The sequence below is a fragment of the Lonchura striata genome, chromosome 1, assembly GCF_050655825.1.
Source record: "Lonchura striata isolate lonStrDom1 chromosome 1, ASM5065582v1, whole genome shotgun sequence".
Taxonomy (NCBI): Eukaryota; Metazoa; Chordata; class Aves; order Passeriformes; family Estrildidae; genus Lonchura; species Lonchura striata.
In genome coordinates this window covers 117,096,906-117,111,214 of record NC_140703.1, presented here as the reverse complement: position 1 = coordinate 117,111,214, position 14,309 = coordinate 117,096,906, and positions in this window count along the sequence as shown.

The following is a 14,309-nucleotide window of genomic DNA, read 5'->3' as shown; positions in this document are numbered from 1 at the left end:
CTGCACTGACCTGAGGCCATGGAGAAGCTTCCAAAATTCAATAATAAAACTGAGATTACAGGTGTGGAGTTGGAATGGAAGTGTGTGATAGCACAGGGTGGGAACTCAGAGTTGAAGGGTTTAGAATGCAGGAATAGATATAAAGCAAGATGGAGGTTTTGGGGTGGAGGCTGCTCCTTCTCCTTCTCCTCCTTCTCCAGGGGTTTGGGTGGTTTTGTGCAATTGGATAAAAAAGTCCCATTGTGGGCACGGGTGGTTGGGTATTGGGTTAAAAGTGAAACTAATTGAGGTGCCATTTCTTAATTGGACAGTTGATCCTTAAAAGGCCTTGCAGAGAGAGAGATGGGCTCCATTTTGAGTTTGTTGGAGTGAAGTGCTGCAGAACTCAGGGTTTGTGAGGCCGTGACAGAGACAAGAACTGAGAAACACCTGAGTCCCAACAAGAAATTCCCTCTCACACATTTAATCCTGATTTTAGCAAAAAAGAAGTTAAGGCTTGACATGGCAGGGACACCTCCCACTGTGTCAGGCTGCTCCAGCCCCAGTGTCCAACCTGGCCTTGGGGACTGCCAGGGATCCAGGGGCAGCCACAGATGCTCTGGGTACCCTGTGCCAGGGAACAATTCCTGCCCAATGTCCCACCTAACCCTGCCTTCCTTCAGTTTAAAACCAATCCCACTTTTCCTGTCCTGGGTGAAAAGTTCCTCTCCTGCTTTCCTTTAAGCCCCCTTTAGGCACTGGAATGGTATCAGGGCCTAACTCTGAACAGCCACACTCCTTGGAAAACACTGCCTTGGAAAAGCAGCAAAATTGGCTTTTTCAGTGCTGCAAGAGAAGGCTTCAAATGCCTGCAAAGGAATTGCAATGTCACCACCTCTCGTGAGATGGTCAGGAATTTCGCAGTAATTGATATTTGCCATCAAGGCCCAGGACTTTTCCAGGATCAGCACAAAAGGAGACATGGAAAAGCCTTTAAAATGTGGATCAACAATCTTAGTGCTCCACCAGGAAAATATAATTAGAAAGAAAACATCTAGCATTTATTAATTTTGGTTTTAGGGGGAAAAAAAATCGGATGGATTTTTTCACTCTGACTCATAACTTTGAATTGCTTTGGGCTGAACACGCCAGAATCAGTTTGTTCAGAGGAATTTGGTCATCCCTGAGGAAAATGCTTGATTTCCCTGCTTAATTTCCTGAAATGCTCTTTTTAGCCTGGAAATTCAACCCTCAGTGCTTTGCTCAGCAAATTCCTCTTGCTGCTCTTCCCTGCTGCTTTCTCTTCATGACCTGCGCTTCCTTTTCCCCCTGCCTGCTTCCCCTGGGACACAAAAGCCAGGCTGCACCCCGAGGAATTCCGGGCACTCGGAGCTGTGCCACCACTGCTGGGGACAGTCACAGCACAGTGGGCAGAGTTTAAACCATTCTGACTTCCAGGAAGACACAAAAGATGCCTATAACTCATCAGTGCCCAGTTGGGATTAATGAGGAGGAAAGGAATTAGTGAATTAAGGGAAATAAGGGCTCTGTTTGTTGTTGCAAATGCATTTCTTTTGAAAACTCTGTGCAAACCCCTAAAGCCTTGATCAGTGGGCATTGAGTGGCTTTAGTCAAAAAGATTTCTCTCTGGGAAATATTTCTCCTGAGCTTCCTCTTTGATCCCTCAGTGGAGAGACACGAAGTGCCGGCAGAGAAAAGAATGAATGAATTCAATCAAGGTGACAAATTGGGAAGGTTTCACTTCCAGCACATTAAAGTCTCTGCTGGAGGACACAGAAGCTCTCCAAGCACGTGAGATTCCCACAGGAGCTGTGTGGCCACCACAGGGCACAAAGAAGGTGAAACATTTTGTGTTTCACAGCAGCAGGAGGCAGAAAACCACCCTGTGAGGTTCCACAAAGAGTTTGACTTCAATTCCAGGGCTCATTGGAGAGCCAGGCTCAGGCATCTCCAGGATCCTCAGAAGTTGTGGATTTCCCATCCCTGGCACTGCCCAAGGCCAGGCTGGACAGGGTTTGAGCAGCCTGGGGCAGTGGAAAGTGTCCCTGCCATGGCAGGGGTTGTCAGAATCTGAGGTATTGATGATTCCAGGATTGTAGAAAGTCTCTGTCTGTCAGCCCCGCTGCCAAAGCAGAAGCCATAATTGGTCTGTGCTGGTTTCCAGGTTGTTTATTCTGTTGATCTCTCACATGTTCTGCTGCCCTGCCCAGCTCTGTCCTGCAGGGCAGCGTGTGGGGCTCTGCCCTCAGTGGGATGTGACAAACATTAAATACCAGAGACTCCCTGGGCTGCATTTACAAGAACGTGCCAATATCTGTCACCTACGTTGGACAGTGTGTCCCCAGCCTGAACCAACAGAAAAATGCCAACACCACAGTGAGACATGGAGGGCATGAAGAAGGAGAAAAAGGACAAGGCACACCCAATTTCCTCCAGCTTGTCCCCTTTGGACCCCTCATCTAGAATCCTAAAATTTTACCTTTGCACCCGTGCCACACTTAATTATTACTTATATCAAACACTCAGAGCTGGTAATTGATCCTGTAAGATTGAAAACTCTTTTCCATGGCCAGAGATCACAGCCAGTGTCTCTGGGGGCTCTGTCCAGGGGGTTCCTGACCCCTGCCAGGGTCCCAGGGCAGCCAGAGGGAAGCCCTGGATTCCCACAGGGGTGGCACTCGGTGATCCTTAAGGTCCCTTCCAACCTAAAGCATTCTGGAATTCCTTGATCCCATGAAGAATCCACTCCATAAGGGAGTGGCTTTCTCAAAGTCAATACAGTAGAAGTTCATTTACATTGAGATGTTTCACTTTTTTTTTTTTTTTTTTTTTTTTTTTTTTTTTTTTTTTTTTTTTTAAGGTTTCTTCCAACCCAAACCATCCTGGAATTCCTTGAAGGGTTTTCCTCTCTCCTTGGGGAAGCTGTGCTTGCCCAGGCTGACAGAGGGGCTGCACTGGGGTATTTTGGGGATCCTTTGCTGTTCCCAGTGCAAAGATAGGGGAAAAGGGAAAATAAGGGAAAAAGGAGCTCCCCAGCATAACCCAACCTTTCTGCCTCTCCTGTTTCCCGCTCCTGCCTCTGCCAAAGTTTCTGCATCTGTGAGGAAAAAAAAAGATAAATAAACCCCATGGCGCTGCAGTGATACATGATTAGGATACTTATTAGGGTAATTATTAAGATAATCCCTCTTTGTCGTGCTGCTGGGATGTTTTTTCTGCAAATCTCCCTCTTATCAGCGAGATATCCCTACACAAATCCCTTTTTTATCCTTACACAAATCCCTTTTCAAGCAGATAAACCCCGAGTGAGAGCTCAGCCCCAAGCCCAGCAGGGTTAGAGCTGAAGACAGTGAGTGTAGAAAGGTTAAAGGAGATTTTCTTTGCCTCAAAGAGGCCTGGACTTGCAATCTGCTTAAATTAAGTGTGAAAAGCAAAGATCCTGATAAGGGGGATAAACTGGAGATTTAAAAGGGCAGCAGTTCTTGGAGGCTGGGAAGTGGCTTCAGCAGCTTTGACTCAATAAAAGGAGCCAAGAGTGATGAGAGGAATGAGAGACCAGCCGAGCTCCCCTCAGCACTTGGAGAGCAGAGTGAAACTCTAATTAAGGGCAGCACTTGGACAAGAAAAATCTCCAAGGGTCAAAGCCTGCAGTGCTGCAAAAAGAGTTGGTGCTTTAGGGGGAAAAAAAAGGGAATATAATAAAAAGGTGAAAGGATGTGATGGGCATCATCTGCTTGTCTGTTCCAAAGGTTTTTTATCAGCTGCAGCAGAAGAGATCATGGAGAAAAACAAGCACATGATAAAGAGCAATGCTACATTCAAATCTATCCAAAAGGAAGAAAAACTCAGGGTAGAAAACCCCTCTAGAAACAAATCTAGGGAAGTCAGTGGTGAAGCTGGAGAAGTTGATTTTGCCTGAAAAATGCTATTTAAGAGAATCAAAAGAGTAAGAAAACAAAGCAGTTTCCTTCCAGAGCAGACACATCTATAATTCCCTGCATTGTTTCTCCATCTGTGTGACAGAATCAGCTCCTGGTCTGAAGGAAAACTCAGCTTATCAGTGGCTCACAGGAGCAGACTCAAAATGACATTAAAAATGAGAATGGTTCAAATAAAACCCCTCTGCTGAGACATTTAATTTTGAAATTATCATTTAGATAATTGCCTTGGGGATAGTTGAAGTTTGCATTTTCCTCCCCGTTCAAGGAAGGGAATATTTCCATCCTCCAAAATTTACTGCCTCCCTCCATCTGATACTTGCACCAAAACCAGGTAATATTTGGGAATAATTTTACCTAAAGACTTAATGCCAAGGAATATCTCTGACTCCACCAGCCAGAACATTCCCTGACCCAAACCAGAGCAGCTTCCTGAGGCTTTACTCAAAATTCACGGGGGGAATTACTCACACACACACAGAGAATATTCCAGCCAGGGAATGTCCACCCCCTTGGTTCCCACAAAGAACCTCCGAGGTGCCTGGCAGGAGTTTATTGGTTTAATTTTCCTCTCTCACATGGGAATTTTGGCAGGCACCAGGATTCTCACATCTCCACTTCACCCTCACCTCATTTCAAGCTGCTGCTTGCACCAAACCCAGCCTTGTTGTTTCTCTCCTTTGTTGGTTCTTTGGGGATGTTTGTTTACAAAATCTTGGTGGAGAGAAAGGAGGGGAAAGATCAAACCAAGCAAAGCTAAAAACAAAACAAAACAAAACAAAACAAAAAAAAAAAACAGGCAAAAAACAGCTACCAGAAGTTATGCACTGGATCTTTTCCTAAATGAGGAACATAAATGAGGAAAACTGGACATTTCCTTTCCCAATGCAAGCAGTAAAACAGCAAATTTAAAGGATTCATGGAATATCCCAGAATGGTTTGGGTTGGAAGGGACATTAAAATTCATCCAGCCATGGCAGGAACACCTCCCACCGTCCCAGGCTGCTCCAGCCCCAGTGTCCAACCCGGCCTTGGGCACTGCCAGGGATCCAGGGGAATCTTGGAATTCCATCCCAGCACCTGCCCACCCTGCCAAGGAACAATTCAGCTGCTCAAGGAATTCTATTCCAGGGCCTGCCCACCCTCACAGCCAGGAATTCCTTCCCAAAATCCCATCCATCCCTGCCCTCTGCCAGTTTAAATCCCTTTGTTCTGTCACTCCATGCTCCTGCAAAAGCAAACTCTTACAAATTCCTGGCTGAGCTGGCAGAGCAGTTCCTCATTTGGGAAAATTTGTCACGTTCCAGCTAAAAATATTAATTATTCCTTTCAGTGGCTGTTGGGAAGCTGAAGCTGGCTGAGCAAAGCCCCTCTGTCCTCTCTGCAGCAATGCCACATCCTCAGTGGGGCTGGAAATCCAACCCAGAGCAGATCCAGAGGAAATTCCAGGGGAAAGGAAGACACCGGCCCCATCTGTCCAGAGGCAGCAGAGAGCCAAAAGACAGGTGTGAAAAGCAGGATGGATTTTTGTCTCTCATTAGCTACAGATGATTTTTTTTTTGCCCCTCAGTTTGGAGCAGGTGATTTCCTTTCAGGTCTTTGTGTAGAGCAGGTGGCCTTTAGTAGTGGGGAGGACGGAGCTGAAAATCCACCTTTAGAAACCCAACTTTTGTTCTGTTCAAAGCCTTCTTGTGTCGGTGCAACCATTTGACACATCAAGCTGCTCCCTGACACATCCCAAATTCTATGTGGCGGGAAGCAGAGCTTTTATGAATTCCCTTTTATTTATAAATATTGCAACCACCCTTCAGAACGAGCTGCTGGCATGTCCTCGGGCTGAGTTGGAGGGCAGAGAGAGAAACATTCCCATTATCCCAGAAAATCCCTACTTGGTGACCTCCCAGCTGCCCTCTCTGCTGACCTTTGAGGATATTTAGCCTGGCATTTAACATCTGTGCTCCCAGCAGCAGCCCTGGAGTAAAAGGTACTTAATGCAGAGCAGCTCTTCTGCAAGGTTAGAAAGGATCAATAGGAGATGTGTTTAATGTGGTATCACTATCAGGGCTCAGCTCACTTTTAAAACTGGAATATCCACAGTGGGACATCAGCTCAGGCACACAGCACTGAGATCTTTAACGGGCTGACCTCCCTTCTGCCAGGGTCTAGAAAGGGAGCTCGAGGCTCACGTGGAGGAAATGACCCAGGTTTGGGAGGAAAAAAAACTAAAATGAGCAGGGGAGGCTTCTGGTGTTTCAGTCCCACTGTGGTTTTCTTCTGGAGCTGGAGGAGTTCTCGTGGAAAAGAGGCAGCTTTGCAACAGGCTGTGAACAAAAGCAGGAGAGTTTTTCCCCTGGGAATCTGTGTGTCCTCTGCCTGCAGCTAATCCTCTCTGCCTGCAGCGTGGAAGAGGAGCATGAGGGGAGTTTCCACCAGGAATTTCAGTGAACTTCCAACCCTACAACAAACCTGGGCTGGCTCACCAAAAATACTGCAGTGAAGCTGCTCTTTAAGTGATGCACTCAGCCTAAGAGATCTTGTATTATAACAGAGTGGGGTTTTTTTGTTGTTTAGATGTGCTTAGAAACCCACGTGTGCCACCTCACAGCATTTACTGGCTGTGAAACACACCTGAAGGAAGAATTCCTCACAGAAGGATGCTCAGGCCTTGGAAGGAGCTGCCCAGGGAGGTCTGGAGGTGTCCAAGGAAGGCCTGGAGGTGGCACTGAGTGCTCTGGGCATGGGCACAGCTGGCACTCCATGGGCTGGGAGGGCTTTTCCAGCCTCAGGGGTTCTGGAATTCTGCAATTGAGGGCACAGCTGTGGCCTGAGAGGTTGGGGTCCCACCGTGGGACACCCCACAGCTCCCACTCCTCCTGCTCAGCAGGGCTGGGATCATCCCCCTCTGGCAGCACTGAGGGGGAGCAGCTCTGGTTCAACTCCTGCTTTAACTCATGGTTTATATCCTGGTTTAACTCCGGCTTTAATTCCTGCTTTAACTCCTGGTTTACTCCTGGTTTATCTCCTGGTTTAATTCCTGCTTTAACTCCTGGTTTACCTCCTGCTTTAACTCCTGGTTTATCTCCTTCTTTAACTCCTGGTTTACCTCCTGCTTTAACTCCTGATTTACCACCTGGTTTAACTCCAGGTTTATCTCCTGGTTTATCTCCTGCTGTAACCCCTGCTTTAACTCCAGATTTATCTCCTGCTTTAACTCCTGGTTTATCTCCTGCTTTAACTCCTGGTTTATCTCCTGGTTTAACTTCTGGTTTATCTCCTTGCTTTAACTCTTGCTTGAACTCCTGCTTTACTTCTTGCTTTAACTCCTGGTTTATCTCCTGGTTTAAATCCTGCCTTAACTCCTGGTTTACTTCATGCTTTAATTCCTGGTTTACCTCCTGATTTAAATCCTGCCTTAACTCCTTGTTTACCTCCTGCTTTAACTCCTAGTTTATCTCCTGCTTTAACTCCTGCTTTACCTCCTGGCTTAACTCCTGGTTTATCTCCTGGTTTATCCAAACTCTAACAAGTGGTAGGAAGTGACAGCTCTGCCAGCAATGACAGGGCCACCCCATGAAGGGTTTTATGCTCCCACACAGCCTCTACATGTGCTACAAGAAGGAAAAAAAAAAACCAATGCAACTCTATTGCAAATCCCCAGAGGCATCTGCTCAGCAGAGTGATTCAATTGTCTGGCTCAGAAAGTTGTGGATAATTATGGTTGTTCCAGTTTTCAACCCAAGTTGCTGAGCTGGGAATTAAACAGCAGCTTGTTTTCATGCCTAAAAGCCTAAATCCTGGCCACTTTTTCCTGTCCTTCCCAGAGTTTTCTGTCAGCTCTGCCCCTCTCAGGCTGTGGATCCCTCCTGAGGCAGGTTCAGCCTCTCCTGGCTCCGGAGCCACTGGAGTGCCCACATAAAACAAGTTGAAATTCCTGTTCCAGCCTCTCTGGAGAGGGATGCAGCCACTCTGGGGCAGAATGAGCCATGGGGAATTTCCAACTGGAAAGGGCCCAAGTGTGTTAGGTTTGCAATCTGATCTCTGAGGGAACGGAGAGGAGGAATTGATGCCAGAACTGGCTGGCAGTGAGAAACTCGAGTTCTGAGCAATTAAGGAGTAAGGGTTGTATCCACTTTATTTTTTTTTTCCTTTGTAAACACTGCTTTGCATAAAATTACAGATTGGTTTGGATTGGAAAGGGCTTTAAAATCATCCAGGGCTGACCCTCAGCCAGGGACAGGGATGGCATCACTAAACCAGGTTGCTCCCAAATCCTGCAGGGATGGGGCAGCCACAGCTTCTGTGGGAATCTGTGGCCTCCCCATCCAGCCAATTCCCAATTCCCAAAATCCCACCCAGCCCTGCCCTCTGGCAGTGGGAGCCATTCCCCGGCTCCTGTCCTTCCATCCTTGTCTCCAGTCCATCTCCAGCTCTCCTGGAGATCCTTTAGGTCCTGGCAGGGCTCTGAGCTCTCCCTGGAGCTTCTCCTCTCCAGGTGAACATTCACAGCCTCTTTCACTCTTCTGCAATCAACATTTGTTCTCTGATAAGAAAACACTGTTGAGAAAAGAAAATGAACATTCCTCATCCCTCTTCTCTCCCTGACTGTGGCAAGCACATTTCTCTCACTCTCAGGATTTTTCATAAAGGTAAACAGAGAGAAATGAAAGAGAAAACAATTTCTATTTCTGCTCCTTGTTTTTCCCATGTGGAATGTGTTTGGAGAATTGTTTCCCTGGGGTGTTGCTTGGTTGGATTCTGGTGAGGATGGTTTGGACCTGGTGGCCAATCCAACCCACCTGGGGGTGGGCTCAGAGAGGGGCACGAGTTGGGTTAGAGTCAGAGAAAGTAGTATGTAGTTTTAGTATCCTCCTTTTATATAGTATATTGATGTATTTTAGCATAGTTGTAATAAAGAAATCATTCAGCCTTCTGAATTGAGCCAGACATCAGCATTTCTTCCCATTGGGTTCACCTGCATTTACAATACCTGACATTTATAGATATTTTTATATTTCTCTAATTGTCAGTAAATTGGGGTTCTGGCAGCGCTTTGAGCAAGTGTTTGATGCAGCCACAGAGCCCTTGAAAGGGCACCCAGGGTTTGATTCAAACCACTGCAGCCCTGGCACTTGTGACATCCATCCGTGGATGTCTTTGTCCGCTCGGATGCGGCCCCAGCAGGATCCTTCCAGCTCGGAAAAAGCACTTTTAGCATTCAGCTGGGTCAACAGGAGCACCAAAAAAAAGGAGGAAAAAGGCACGGGATGAAAACCTGATCCCATTGAAGGCTCTGGCAGGCTGCAGCACGGGGTCGGGCTTCAGCCTCTGCCCCAGTTTTGGAGCTTTTGTAGGATCACAGGGACACTCAGGGAATATTTGGCACAATTGCACCGAGGCCACGCACGGAAATTTCTCTCCTCTGAGCACAGATTTTTCTGCTCCTCGGGATTTGTCAGCCCAATAGTTTTATACTGATGAGCACCACTACTGTAACCACACATTTTTCTGTAAAATAAAGGATTTCAAGGGTTTTTCCAGAGGAATTGAGGGCAGCTTTGTTCTTTCTTCCCCAGTGGAAGGTGATTTTCTCCTGCCAGCATTTGTGTTTGATGGAGAGCTTGAAAATGGAATTAAGAATATGTAAAAAATACAGGAAAATCACCGGAATAAGCATTTACTACACATGAAATAAATAAATAAAGAGCAATTCCTCAAAATCAGGCAGCCTGTGGGAATATTTTGATCTCCTGGGGTTCTCATCCCTAAACTCTGTCCCCAAGGGCCACATCCAGACTCCTCTGGGACACTTCCAGAGTGACTCCACCACCTCCCCAACCACTCTGGCAGGGAAAAAAAAATTCTAAAATCTAAACTGAACCTTCCCAGGAAATTCCTGTTCTACATCACCTGATAAAATTGTTGTCACTTTTTCCTGTAGTTGGAAAATGTTTGGATTGCTGTGGTTAGAGAGGATCAAGGGACTTCTCCTGTCAACTTTAGGAGACCTAAACAATTCAGAATTCCCTGTCTGGTTTTCAGCCAAGCTCATGCTCCTCACCCCTTTACCTTTGCCAAGTTCCCAAATTTTAAGAAAATCTCAGTCTTTGGGGAAAAACTGAGGTTGTGTCTTACCCTGGATGGGGATTGGGGTTAAATCCCCACTTCCTTGGGGCCGGATTTATTGGGAATAATGAAGTGGTTAATGAGTGACAGCAACAGAGCCCACAAATGTGATATCACTCTCACAATTCCTTAAATCTCCAAGATAGATGGAATTTCACTTTCTCTTTTTTTACATATAATGAATTCCCTCTTTGGCCTCTACTCTGTTCTTTTTCCCCTTTTTGCAAGGAGAGATGGAGCAAACTCATCCAAACATCCCAAACCCATCAAGGTTGGAAGAAATCTTCAGGATCATCCAATCCCACAATCACCACCCCTAATTCATGTCCTTATCATGTTGACAGTGATCCCCAGAGCATTCACCAGTTATTGATAAGATATGGGATCAAGTATTCAATTTTTTTATAATTAATTCACGTTAAAGTTTCTTTATGGTCTCTGCCAACCAGGGCCTGTTTTGATGTTTGGAATAATTTAGGAATATTCAGCTTGATTGGATTTTTGTATTTTCCCCCCTCTCACTGGAGTAGCTTTGCTTTAGTGACACATAAAAATGCCTAAAAAAAAGTAAGTGCAGCTTAAAGACATGAGAAATATGAACAGCAGGAACCAAATTTTCACACAAACACTGGACTGAGTTGATAGAATTTTCAGTCCAACATTTTTCAGAATCCCTGGGGCTGGCAAAGCCCTCCCAGCCCAGGGAGTCCCAGCTGGGCCCCATGCCCACCTTGTCCCCAGCCCAGAGCACTCAGTGCCACCTCCAGGGGACACCTGCAGGGATGGGCACTGCAAAGCTCCCTGGGCAGCCCCTGCCAGGGCCTGAGCACCCTTTCCATGGGGAAATTGCTGCTGCTGGCCCAGCTGAGCCTGCCCTGGCAGCACAATTAAGTTGGTGCCCACGGGATTGATTTGGATCTGCACCTGACCCTCCATCCCACGCCAAAATCCCGATTTCCAACACTCCCAACAGGAATCCTGGTGATTCATTCCACATGGCAAGAAGCTGGAAGAGAGTGGGGATTGTTTTTGTTGTCCTGCTTGCTCTCGGAGCCCTTTTATGTACAAGCTATCGATGAGCTGCATCTTTGAAACCTTGATTTTCTTCGCACACAAATTCTTTGTACGCCCACGGTTCACATTTATCCTGGAGTGGTGCAACAGCTCTGGGAGAATTTGTGGCTTCAGGAAGCCACTCCAGACTATAAACAGAGTGGGAGTTTTCCTCTGTGTTGAGGGAAACTCATCTCTTCCAGCTTTTCCCACAGAAATTCAGCCGCCGCTCCGAGCGTGAGGCCACCTGAGCCAACGGACACGGCGAGGAAGTCACAGATTCGGAGAGACTGGGAGCCTAAACCAGCCCAAACCCTAAATGTCCTTAGGCACAGGTGTCACCACAGGGCACAGAGCCAAAATTCAGCTCCTGTTGGTTGTGGGCCACCCCCAGAGCCCTGGCTCAGGCCCAGGAGGAGCCGTTGCTTCTTCTTCACAGAATCCCAGAATAATGAGGTTGGAAGAGACCTCTAAGATCAAGTCCAGCCCATGCCCTAACACCACAACCAGACTATAGCACCAAGTGCCAAGTCCAGCCTTTTTTTAAACCCACCCAGAGATGGTGATTCCACCACCTCCCTAGGAAGACAATTCCAGTATTTTATTATTCTTTCAGTGAAAATCTTTTTCCTAATATCCAACCTGCACCTTCCTGACGAAGCTGAGGCTGTGTCCTCTTGTTCTGCCAGTGCTGCCCGGTGGAAGGGCTCAGACATCAGGCCTGGGGTTGTTTGGGGTGGCTCTGCTCTAGGGCAGGGTTAAATTAGTCACAAATAAAGTAGGAGCCACGCCAGGGGGGAGGTTTGGTGCTGGTGAAAGGCTGACCAGTAAGAGCAGCACTGGTTTTAATGGGTGTGAGCTCAGGCTGGGGCCTTGTTAATTTAGGTTTTCCATAAACAGGGAAATCATGGAGTGGTTTGGGTTGGAAGGGACATTAAATCCCACCCTGTGCCACCCCTGCCATGGCAGGGACACCTCCCACTGTCCCAGTGTCCAACCTGGCCTTGGGCACTGCCAGGGACCAAAGGCAGCCACAGCTGCTCTGGAAAAAAAAAATAACCCTCCACCCTTTCGCATCACTTTTTAAAGGTTCTCCTCCCATTTTTCAAGGATTGTCCCATGTCTTACACTGCACTTGGGGGATTCAATGCACAGTAGAGTGAAATTTTATTGTAGATAATGGCTAGAGATAAAATTAAATCAGTTTTGTACTATTTAGAAACCAGGGAATATTGCCTGGAGAAGGAATTAAATTGATAGCACAACTAAAAGTGTGTAGCTCCAAAGTTTTACAGGCTGGTTCTAAAATACATGTTGGAAAATTTGGGATAGAATAGTTTTCCTTGTTCTAAAAACAGATTGAATTCTACACGTGACTTTCTGGTCAGATATAAATAATAGACCCTGATAGATCTTATTACTTCTTCGCAAAAATAAAATATCTAAACCTTCTAGCAACACAAATAATTTCTTTCTCTTTGTCCTGTTTTCCTCTAATAAAGGCACAGGGATATTTTTTTTCCCATATAATTTATGGAAAAAAGGAAAACAGTCTTTGTATTGGAAAATCAGATGCATAAACAGCATCCTGAGTCAGCTTCTCAGCATGAAGGGATTTAACAGAGTCAAGAAATCACAGAATGGGTTGGGAGGGACCTAAAATCATCCAGTGCCACCCCTGCCATGGCAGGGACACCTCCCACTGTCCCAGGCTGCTCCAGCCCCAGGGTCCAACCTGGCCCTGGGCACTGCCAGGGATGGGAGTTTATTCCACAAGTCTCCCATGCAAAACAAGTGCTGTGAACTGGGGTCAGACACAGAGGTTTGTGTTGGTCTGAGGCTGGAAATGAAAAAAGCTGCTCCTAATGTAGGATAAAAGAACAAGACTAAATAAAAAATATCACTGTTTTGCTTGGAAATGTTTTGTGTCTCTCACTTTTGATCCGAAATCATTTGGCACTTTCGTAAACTTTATCCTTTTATTTCCCTGAAATCCAATTAAGTTCAACAATAGCCTTGGGCTGTGGTTTCCAGAAGCACCTGGGTCACAGAGCTGCTGAAATCCCACTTTTAAAGAGCTTGGGGAAATCCATTAGAAATCTGGGACGTTGCAGGGCATCCCTGTGGAAAGGACAAGTTTTTAGGGGGACTTGGAGTGACATGGAATGGCTTTAAACTGAAAGAGGGCAGGGCCGGATGGGAGATTGGGAATTGGGAATTGTTCCCTGGCAGGGTGGGCAGGGCTGGGATGGAATTCCCAGATTCCCCTGGATCCCTGGCAGTGCCCAAGGCCAGGTTGGACACTGGGGCTGGAGCAGCCTGGCACAGTGGGAGGTGTCCCTGCCATGGCAGGGGTGGCACTGGGTGGGATTTGGAGTCCCTCCAACCCAAACCATTCCACGATTCTATGAAATTAAGTAAAAAAGATCCAGGCTCTTTCCCTTTACTTGCAGGATCACCATAAAAATGGCTTTGCTGGGATGATGCAAAGATAATTCAAACTGCAGCCAGACCCAAAAACCCTGACTTTGGGACTCTCTCTTATTCTCAGGCTCCGTGGCTGCTTTGTCAGCAGCACCTTCATGCTTTAAACCAAGCCTAACCAAAGAACAGAAAAAAGTAATCCTGGGGAAAGCGTACTTGACAGCTTGAGGAAGGAGGGAGGGATTTGTTGCCTTTTTTGTTTTCCAGGAGTGTGGTTTTGTGTTGTTTTTACCTCTGAAGTGCAGAGCATGTCCCAGGTTTTTCAGGCATTTCTGGTGTTTGCTGATAGACATAACCAGGGATTATCAGGCAGGTGACAATTCCAGGGATCCAGGGGCAGCCACAGCTTCCATGGGCAACTGGTTCTGATGCCTTGTGAAGGCTGAGCTGGAGCAGAGCTGGCAGAGCTACAGAATAAATCAGAGATTTATTCAAGGATCTCCTCCATGGATCCACCTTGGGCAGCACCAGAGCCCAGCCAGGGCTGCACCCAAATGACCCAAAATGGTCCCAAAATGCACGAGCGCTCCCGGGGCTCTCCCTGGGATCAGTTCTGCTCCATTGGCACCTTGGAGTTCATTGTCCCATTCCAGCTCCAGCCCATCAGTCCCACCCTGCTTGTTTTTCTCTCTCCAGCCCACGCTGTTTGTGCTCCTGGACTGAGGTTTGGATCATTTGTCCTTGGTGCCCAGCTGGAGCAGGAATTGTTTT